This window comes from Hippopotamus amphibius, chromosome 6, assembly GCF_030028045.1.
Source record: "Hippopotamus amphibius kiboko isolate mHipAmp2 chromosome 6, mHipAmp2.hap2, whole genome shotgun sequence".
Lineage (NCBI taxonomy): Eukaryota > Metazoa > Chordata > Mammalia > Artiodactyla > Hippopotamidae > Hippopotamus > Hippopotamus amphibius.
This window is the reverse complement of record NC_080191.1, coordinates 115110313-115120489: the sequence shown is the minus strand read 5'-3', so window position 1 is coordinate 115120489 and position 10177 is coordinate 115110313.

The window sequence follows — 10177 nt, the reverse complement described above, 5'->3', positions numbered from 1 at the left end:
GAGCAGGGAAAGCAGTGCTGGGGTGGGGGCAGGTGGTGGCCTTTGAGAGCGTTAGCAGAGGGGACCTCAGGGAGGAGCTTGGCGGTGGAGGGGGAGGCTAGAGCAGAGGCCTGAGCAGGGGCTAGGGCGGTGGGAGAGGTACCAGGGAAGAGACCACATGGGGCCCCATCACTGGCTCAGGGTCAGGACTTTGGCTTCTGTGAGAGTGAGGTGGGGGGCTCTGCAGAGGAGAGGGTGGCGTGCTGGGCCCTCACGCCTGTGAGAGCCCCGGGAGGCCAGGCAGGGTCAGCCTGCGGCCCCATGCCTAGTGCTCAGTGAGTACTAACTACCAGTGGAACGAGTGAATGAATGAACGAATCCAAGACGGAGATCATGCCTCCTCCTTCCCAGACAGACAGGACTGTGGAGGTACCTCTGAACAAAAATGTTTCCAATCTGGTCACTGCATCTGAACCAGAGATTCCCGTCCATATCATTTGGGGAGTTTTTCAAGTTCCTCAGGCCCAGACCCCTCCCCAAAATCCCGATTCCTAGATTGGGTGGGGACCAGCACGCGCATGTGATTCTCAAGCAAACCCCACCCCCAAGTGAGAAACTTCAATCTAGACTTTCCCAGGTGCGTCCAGCTCCTCAGCACCTGACAGCACATCCAGCCCCAAGGCACACATTGAATGAGGAATAAATGTTTGTTGACTGAATTCATGGACGTACACGTGCATGAAGATAGCTAATGAATGGTCCTTCTCAACGTATCGCTGCAGAGCTCTGAGGGGCCTCTCCCCGGAGGAGAGGGTTGCTGAGGAATGAGGCTGGGGGCACTAGACAGCCCAGGGCCCCCAAGAACAAGGGTGCCCAGCCAGCAGTGAGGGCTTGGAGGGAGGTGGCCATTCACTTCCTCTTCCACGCAGGAGGGGCCACCCACATTCCAGGGGCTGGGACCACATTCTTTCTGCAGGAAATGCCAGGGCTGCTGTGAGGACGGTCCTCTCCACCCCTTTCCCTTCTTGCTTCTTCCCTATTCCCTCTTGGCGATCCCCATCCCCCCCCCCGCCCCCCAGGGCATCTGAGTCTCACAGATTCCCAGCCTGTTTCTTGCAGGTGGCCTCTTGCTTGCAGGTGTTGGCTGCCAGAGATTTTTGCATGGAAACAGTAGGGAGCCCCCTATTATCTTGACATACTTGGAATAAGTACAGCCATTTTTTTTCTCTTCCCAGAATACAAAAAGGCCAGAAATTCCACAAGGCATCTGATTCAACTCTATTTTCTCCTTCCTCTTGCTTTTCCACCCCAGACCTCGTGCCCTTTATAGAGCAGCCCCAGGAGCCTGTGCGCTCCAGCCTGAGGTTGTGGCCACGCCTGGTGGCCGGAAGGAGTCCCGTGACCCAAGTGGGGCCAGAGGCCCTCCTGGTGCACCCCACCAAGGGGCAACTCTGAGCTGCGGGAGAGCAGATAGTGGTGAGCTAAGGGCCCAGCATAGAAGTCAGGCAGCCTGGGTTCGAATCCTGCCTCCTCTGCTTCTCAGCTTTGTAGCAAATGCATTTCATCTCTGAGTCTCATGTCTAAGTCGGGTGTGTCAATAGTTTCTTTCTCTTAAGGAAGCTGTGAGGATTCAGTGAGATAATACACAGAGAGCACTTCACAAACAGTACCTATAATTATTGTATTTTTTCTAGTATTGAGCACCTGTCATATACCCACTACTGTACAAAGTTCCAGGACCCTGAATTAAATATTCAGGGCCCACAGAGACCACCTCACTGAGGAGACAGTCAAGGAAACAGCAGCTTTTGGCTCTGTGGGGTAAAATGGTGTTCAAGATAGAGGGGGAGGTGGGCTTAACGCTTTACAAAAAGATCAAGACAGTTTCACAGAGGAAAGAGATCCTTGAAAAGGCTTTGAAGATTGAATAGGAGTTCTTAAGACAGATAAGGGGAAATGACATCACAGGTAGAGGAGTCAGTATATCCCAAGACTCAGATGCTCAGTGAGCAAGCTGGGTTTGGAAGTCCACTGTGTAGGAATCTAAAGTGGGATAAGGGGACTTTCCTAGCCGTCCAGTGGTTAAGAATCTGTCTTTCAGTGCAGGGGACACAGGTTCAATCTCTGATTGGGAAACTAAGATCCCACATGATGCGGGGCAACTAAGCCTGAGCACCACAACTACTGAGCCCATGCGCCTCAACTAGAGAGCCGCAATTACTGAGCCTGTGCGCTTTGGAGCCCACGCGCCGCAAGTAGAGAGAAGTCCACATGCCGCAACTAAGATTCTGTGTGCTGCAACTAAGACCCACCACAGCTAAATAAAAAAATATTTAAAAAATAAGTAAATAAACTGGGAAAAGGACAAAGGTGACAGAGAAGCTCGCAAAAGAGGCAGAGGCCCATCTTAGAAGGGCTTGGAGGCCTTGCCGAGGAGAATTCCAGACGTCTCCCTAAGGGCACTGCCTTGTAGTGAAGGTTTCCTTTTAGGAAGACCTCTCTGGCTATAGCAGGAGGGGATAGACACTGGAAGAGACAAGGCTGGGTCAGAGTTAAAGGATGGATGCAAGAGGGCAGGGCAGGGGCCCCCAAGCTTCAGTCATTTCCTTGCTCCTTCCTGGCATTTGATATATCCAGGTACAACCCCAACCATTATATATATAATGTTTCCCTTTATGTTAGTTCAGTTTTATGTCACATCTGTTGTACCATTATAGGTACTGCGTCACTTATTCCGAACATATACGTAAATCCTACACTCTTGAAATGAAACGTGTATGTCCACTTGCCACTGGAAAACACTTCTTTGGGCTCCTGACTTGGCAGCCATGGATCCTGCTAGAGCCCAGCAGCAGAGAGGGGCCGGGCCCTCTCCCAAACCCCTGCTTCAACCTCTATGGCACTTGAGACTTTGCTCGGGGACCGGAGACGGGCACCATGGTTGCAGCGCTGCAAGCAAAGACAAAACAGGCCTCCCCAAATAATGCCATTTGCAGCAACAGGGATGGACCTGGAGATGATCATACCAAATGAAGTAAGTCAGACACAGAAAGACAAATACCACATGATATCACTTATATGTGGAATCTAAAAAAAATGATACAAATGAACTTATTTACAAAACATAAACAGACTCACAGACTTCAAAAACACACTTAAGGTTTCCAAAGGGGAAAGGGAGTGGGGGAGAGAGAAATTAGGAGTTTGGGAATAACATATACACATTACTGTGTATAAAATAGGTAATCAACAAGGACTTACTGTACAGCGCAGGGAACCCTACCCAACATTCTGTAATAACCTATATGGGAAAAGAACCTGGAAAAGAATGGATATGTGTATATGTACATCTGAGTCACTTTGCTGTACACCTGAAACTAACGCAACATTGTAAATCGACTATACTCCAATATAAAATAAAAATTAAGTTAAAAAAGAAAAACAGGCCTCCCCAGCCCCTGGCCGCCTGGACTCCAGTCATTTGCGGGCCCCGTTCCTCTGAGCATGCGGGCTCCAGCTCCACACGGAGAACAAACAGGCAACTGCACTTCCCTGAGAGAGAGTTAGGCAGACCTGAGGATGACTGGTGGTGGAATCCTTTGTGGGTGATTGCATGGTGCTGTGTTAGTGAAAAATATGCAGGCAGAGGGAGAGAGGAGGAGGAAAGAAGGTGAGAAGAGAGGAAATGCATCATCTGATTTATCTTCACAGGAATCTCGTAAGGCAGGAATTATCATGCCCATCTTAACAGATGAGGAACCAATCTCGGAGATATTAAGCTACCCGCTGAGGTCACTTCTAATGAGAAATGCAACTAAGCAAATAGTGCAGATCTGTCTGACTTTAAAGCCACTGCTTTGGGACTTCCCTGGTGGCGCTGTGGTTAAGAATCTGCCTGCCAATGCAGGGGACGTGGGTTCAGTCCCTGGGCTGGGAAGATCCCACATGGCGTGGAGCAACTAAGCCCGTGCACCATGACTACTGAGCCTGAAATCTAGGGCCTGCGAGCCACAACTACTGAGCCCGTGTGCCTAGAGAACATGCTCCGCAACAAAGGAAGCCACTGCACCGAGAAGCCCATGCACCACAACGAAGAGTAGCTCCCACTCACCACAACTAGGGAAAGCCCATGCACAGCAACAAAGACGCAACACAGCCAAAAAACAAAAATAAAAACCACTGCTTTCTTTCAAAAGAAATAATCACAGCACTATAGCAGCTGTTAATATTTTTAATCCCTTTCTAGTCTTTTCTTGTTGGTGTGCAAAAAACATGCATCTCTTCTTTTCTTCGCCTAGCAGTGTATCATGAACATTTGTAACGTTGCTAAATAGTCCTCGCAATAATGATTTTCACATGATTTTCCACCCTGTGGCCATATCATGATTCACCGAGCCATCACTGAACATTGAGGGGGGTTCATCGTCTCAGGATTATCAATCCCCACCTCGACCCTCCCCAAGTCAGGCTCCGCTGGGATGAGTCAGGGCTCCCACCTGCCCTATGTCTGGAAGGTTACGTAGGTCACTGCGGTGATGCAGCGAGGCACTCTAGAGTCTCTCCGAAGGTGAGAGCGACTTAGAAAGTCATGTCCTCTGCCTCCCCTCACACTCTGCCAAGCCTACCATGGTCTTGGCCCTGCCCCACCCCTACCCCTGCCTCTGCCTCTGCCACACCCCATCAGCCCACAAAATCAGAGGTGTTATGGACTGGGGAGGCCAAGGGCTGCTGGAGGTGGCTTCTTACTGCTGGTGAAGGCTGCCCAGGCATCTCAGGGGCCAAAAGGCGCCCAGAAGACCCAAGATCTGGGATAGAATCCAGACTCCTGCAAAGGATCTGAGTCATTACTTGGTCCCCATTTCCCTGAGAGGCCCCTTCCAGAAAGTCCTCTGCTCTCTGCCCCCTTGAGGAACACGCCGCTTCCCAAGCCAGCTCCCCAACAACTCCAAGATGGCTCCTAGAAGCAGAAACCCTCCTGGCAGGCGAGCAGATGTGCACACTGCCTAAGGCGATGGGCCGAAGATCACATTTTCAGGATGCTTCTCTGTTTTATCTGTTTGCAAAGCAGATATTTGGGGAGGTTGGGCTCAGGATTGCTTCTTGGTTGCCAGTCCCATGAGAAATGGTTCGCATTCTTAGCATAGCTGGAGCGCTGTGAGGCAACGGAGCTGACTGCTGATGACTGCCAGGAGGCTCCTCTGACCAGATGAGCCACCACCACGGCATCCTCTCTGCTTGGACCGGTTCTGGTTTGGGAGCGCTGGACGTTCTTTCCAAGAAGGCAGGGTGGTGGGAAGTCTCTAGAGGGGCTATTTGGGGAGAGAGTCATCGCACCATGTATGCAGGCCCAGGACTGAAAGGGCTTTTAGCGGTCAGGTTCTCCATGCCCCTGCCCTGCATGTACGCCCAGTGCCAGCAGCACTGACCTTTGGAGATATTCACAAAGTCTTAAAGAGACTGGCTTTCTTGCACCAGTGGGACTTCAATTTCTTCTGGATGTGTTGCTGTTTGCAACTTTTTTCTTTTAATAAAGAACGTGTCATTTAAAAACAAAATCAATACAGTTATTTTAAAATAAATAGCTTAAAAAGGGGGCCTCCAAGCTAGGGCATTTCATCTCTTGCCTTGCTTGTAAACCCCAGGGTGCAGCAAACTTGTCAGAAAATCATGATGTCACCCTTTTGTGCCCTGGACCCTGTGTCCAGAGTTGCTTAGATGCCTGGCTGTGCTGCTGCAAAGGAGGTGGGGCCGTGGCCTCCTTGGGTCAAACCTGTGACCGGTGCCCCATCCTCACCCGGCACATTGGCCAATGACCAAGAGTCACACCTACAGAGTTCTCTGAAAAGAGGAACAGCATTCCTGAGACCTCTGAGTGGAGAGAGCCTCAAACAGCAAGCTGGACTTTATTCAGGCCCCGCTCAGTGCCAGGAAATGCAGGGAGAGAAATCCCCTCCAGCACCACTTCCGTGGTCTGCGCCAGGCCCCTGCCCAGCCCATGGGTGTAGATGTGTCCTCGTGGAACCTGCCAGTGGTGCTGTCCTGGGACCCCGGCTCCCCGGATGGCCACATCTTCAGAGCTTCAGGAAAGCACCAGAGGAGAGGCACTGATGGCAGAGGGAGAGCCAGGCAGCTCTCTGCCTGCTTGACGACAGTGTGACTGCTTAATGTGAAATCGACAGAGAAACTCTCCTGGGAACCGGATGCCAGGTGTGTGAGTGGGATTTAAGAGAGGGCTGGGCCCCTCCCTGGGGTGACCACTGTCCAGGAGGATGCAATGAGACGCATGCCTCAGAAGTGCCAGGGTCCAACAGGTGTGTGTGCCCGAGGGCTGATGGGCTGACCGCCTCACGCTGCCTGAACTTCTGGTACCGTGGAGGTTCTCAGCCCTGGCTGCATGCTGGACATCAACAAGAGAACTTTCTAAATTCCCGACACCCAGGCCGCACCCCAGACCAATTCAATCAAGCTCCTCAGAGGCGAGACCCAGATATTAGCATTTTTTCAGGCTTCCAAGTAATTAAACTATTAGCCATGATTGACAACCAGTGCTTTGAAGAGATATCTGATGCATCCCAGGCTCATCAAACAAAATAAACAGGGCTCCTCCTGAGTCATTCATGGATACACCTTCTCCCTAGAGGCCCTCCTTGCTAAGAGCAAGAGGAGAGTCTCTTAGATTCTGCCATTCTTCAGAAGCCATCTCAATCCCCACCTCCTGCGGGAAGTGCTCCCTGGCTTCCTCGGCTGCAGTGAGCACCTTCCCCTGAGGTGTCCACTCACTTAGGACCTGTGTCACTGATTGACTGATATTTGCCTTGTCTACAAATGGGGCAATCTGTTCCCATGGAGACAGGTACTCTGATGCATATGATGCTTCCTTGCAACCCACTGAACTACTACCTATCACAATGAATCACCCACATTACATGCTCAGTAAGGGTTTTCCAGCTGATTTACATTCTATTGCATTTCAACATTTCAGGCAATCTTGGTGAGAAAGTTGAAAGAAAATCAGACACAGATTAGTGGTTTTAATGTTGATCAGTGATTGTGGTCACAGAGGAAATGGGGGTGACCAGCAGGGGGTGAAGATGGCTGCAGGAAGAAAGGTTAAGAATTTCTTCTTAGACTGTCTTCCAGGAATGTATGTGTAACCCATATAACCTAGCTCCCATGTGGTCCAGGCTCCAGAAGAGCATCTGCTAAGACGTGGCAGTTCCATGGAGTAGTGGGTGGGGGAGAGAGGTTTTCTAGTTAAGAGTGCTTCGAATATTTACTGCAGTCTCTTAAGGAAATTTGAATATGGCAAACTGAACCCACACTTTTCTACCTCTTCTCTACCTCTCTCTCCCTGTAATTCACATCTGAGGAGCTGATACATCAGCTGGGCCTTAAAGGCCGAGCTGATACATCAGCTGGGCCTTAAAGGGTGGAGAGACAAAGAGAGGGTGTCTCAGGCAAAGAGACTAGCTGGGACACAGTGCCCACTGGCTTCTCAGAATGGCCAGTGGTCCCGTGAATGTGGAATGGAGGGAGTAAATGATGGGTGTGGTTAAGAAGAGATTGAAAAGGAGGAGCAGGGCCAGCATATGAAGAGCCCTGAATTGCAGGCTAGGGAGACGGACTCCGGGTTTTATCAACCGAAGCTTAAGGCTGAGAAATGGTGTAATGGGGTCACTCTGGCCATATGCAGAGGGTAGGAGGCCAGTCAGGGCACGGCAGCAGGCCTGGGAGAGATGGCTGGGCCAGAGGGAGGCCGCCCCCGAGGGCTGCACAGTCAGGTCAGCCTGCAGCTGCCGAGGAAGACTGTTCTGAGCCCCATGTCCTGTGCGGTGTGTTCTCAGGCCTGGGGCCAGCGTTGGAGGTACTCCCACATTCCTTACCCCACAGACCCATCCAGAGGTCCTGGCCTGCCTGGCCAGTCACCCAAGACCCAGACCGGCCACTCCGCACTGCTCCTCCAGCCTCTGAGCTGAGATTGGAATCCCCCCAGGTGTTGGCGGGGTTGTCCTCAGCTGTCTTCACCCACAGGAAAACGTTTTGGCTTTATGTCCAAGCCAAAGGGCACTTAAAGTCACTACCAAATAGAAAACAAGCAAATCTCTAGACTCAAACATGAGATACATTTCGGTGAATTTTTTAAAACTGAGGAATAGCTCTTGAATGCTAAATCTTTTTTTAAATTTTTATTTATTTATTTATTTATTTTAATTTATTGGCTGCGTTGGGTGTTCGTCGCTGCACATAGGCTTTCTCTAGTTGTGACGAGTGGGAGATACTCTTTATTGCGGTGCTCAGGCTTCTCATTGTGGTGGCTTCTGTTGTTGCAAAGCACGGGCCCTAGGCATGTGGGCTTCACTAGTTGCCGGGCGTGGGCTCAGTAGTTGTGGCTCGTGGGCTCTAGAGTGCAGACTCAGTAGTTGTGGCACATGGGCTTAATTGCTCTGTGGCATGTGGGATCTTCCCATACCAGGGCTCGAACCCATGTCCCCTGCATTGGCTGGTGGATTCTTAACCACTGTGCCACCAGGGAAGCCCTTGAATTCTAAAATTTTGATGTCGATTTTTACCAGAAGATTTTAGGAGTCTGGGCTGTTGGGTTTTCCAGGAAGCTGATGCTGAGATGGAGTTAGGAATGCAAGATGCCTATGGGAGGAAGTGTGGCGGAGGAGAACACCTGTGAATGAAAGGAAAGAAAACACAGTTGGAGCTTCCAGACTGTGGTACAGACCTGACAGTCTCTGCCAGCCCACAAGGGACCACTAGAGGAGCCCAGGGTCGGGAGGAAGCATGGAAATGCCTGGGCCCTTGTACCACCACCTTGCTCAATCATTTGCCAATGCCACCCCAAGAAGATCTTAAACTTGTTCTGAAAGCTGGGTGGACACAGCAGGAGCCAACAGCTTCAGGCTTCGAGCTGACCACCGCGTTGCAGCCAGGCAGTCCTTTCTTGGAGAGACAGCTTCGCGTCTGCCATGGAGCCCCTCCTCCCCCCACCTGCTGGTCTGAGTGGACCACACTTAGAGCATTTGAACCCTGTGCTCAGTCTCCACAAGCAGTCCCTTCACTCTCACCATCACCTTCCTTCCCTCCTGCCTCAGTAGGCAGAGGGCATCTCTCTCAGGGATCTGTTCTGTCTTCTCCCTCTCTCCACTTCCCAATACTGACGCCTTTTCCTTCATTCACCTCTTTACAATACTCTGTCCAAAACTCGCCAAAAGCAAAATCAACGACTACCTGGGAGACGATCCGTGTAACCTGAGTCACCAAGGATTCATCTTCCCAAGATACAAAAAGCTCAACAAAAGTCACAGACATAATCAAACAGAAAAATAAGCAAAAGAGACAAATAGATGGTTCATAGGAAAAGAAGTACAAAAGGCCCGTAGATGAAGAGATGCTCGACCTGACTCATAGTGAAAGAAATCCAAGTTACAGCTACACAGAGATACCATTTTCTCCTATCAATTGGCAAAGATCAAAACGTTTGATTCAGCACAGCGTTGGTGTGGAAACAGGGCACTCACGCTGAGGGTGGGAACGGGAACTGGTAACGCCGCACAGTAGATATTTGACTCCATCCCTCTAAGTGACAAATTCCCACAACCTTCAAAAGGTGGTAGAACACAATGATTAAGAAAATGAACTGGAGCCCCAACACGTTGATCAGAATCCTGGGTGTTCAGGTTGCCCACTTTTTGGTGCCTCAGTTTTTTTCATCTATAAAAAGGGATGATAATAGTACCCACCTCTGGAGATGTTCATGAGGATTAAAATATATTAGTAATTGTAAATCATGTACTATAGTATCTGACTTTTAGTAAATACCATGCAAATGTTAACTATCATTATTATTAATTGACCCAGCAATTCCACCGCTAGGAATTTATCCTACAGATATGCTTGCACGTGTGCTAAATGAGTGCACAATGTATTCACTGCAGCACTGATGCAACTGGGGAGAAAACTGCAAGTAACCCAAAAAACTGCTAATAACCCATTAAAAAGGCTAAATTAACTGGTGCATGTGTATAATGGAATACTATGCGGATGCAAAAAAAACCAAACCGCAGCTCCTTAGTACTGATCCAGAGTATACAGGATGCTACCGTAAGGTTTTAAGTAAGGAGTAGTACAAACACAAGTCCAAATTCCCTTATCCGCAATTATGAAATTCAATATACCTGGAGGAAGCCAT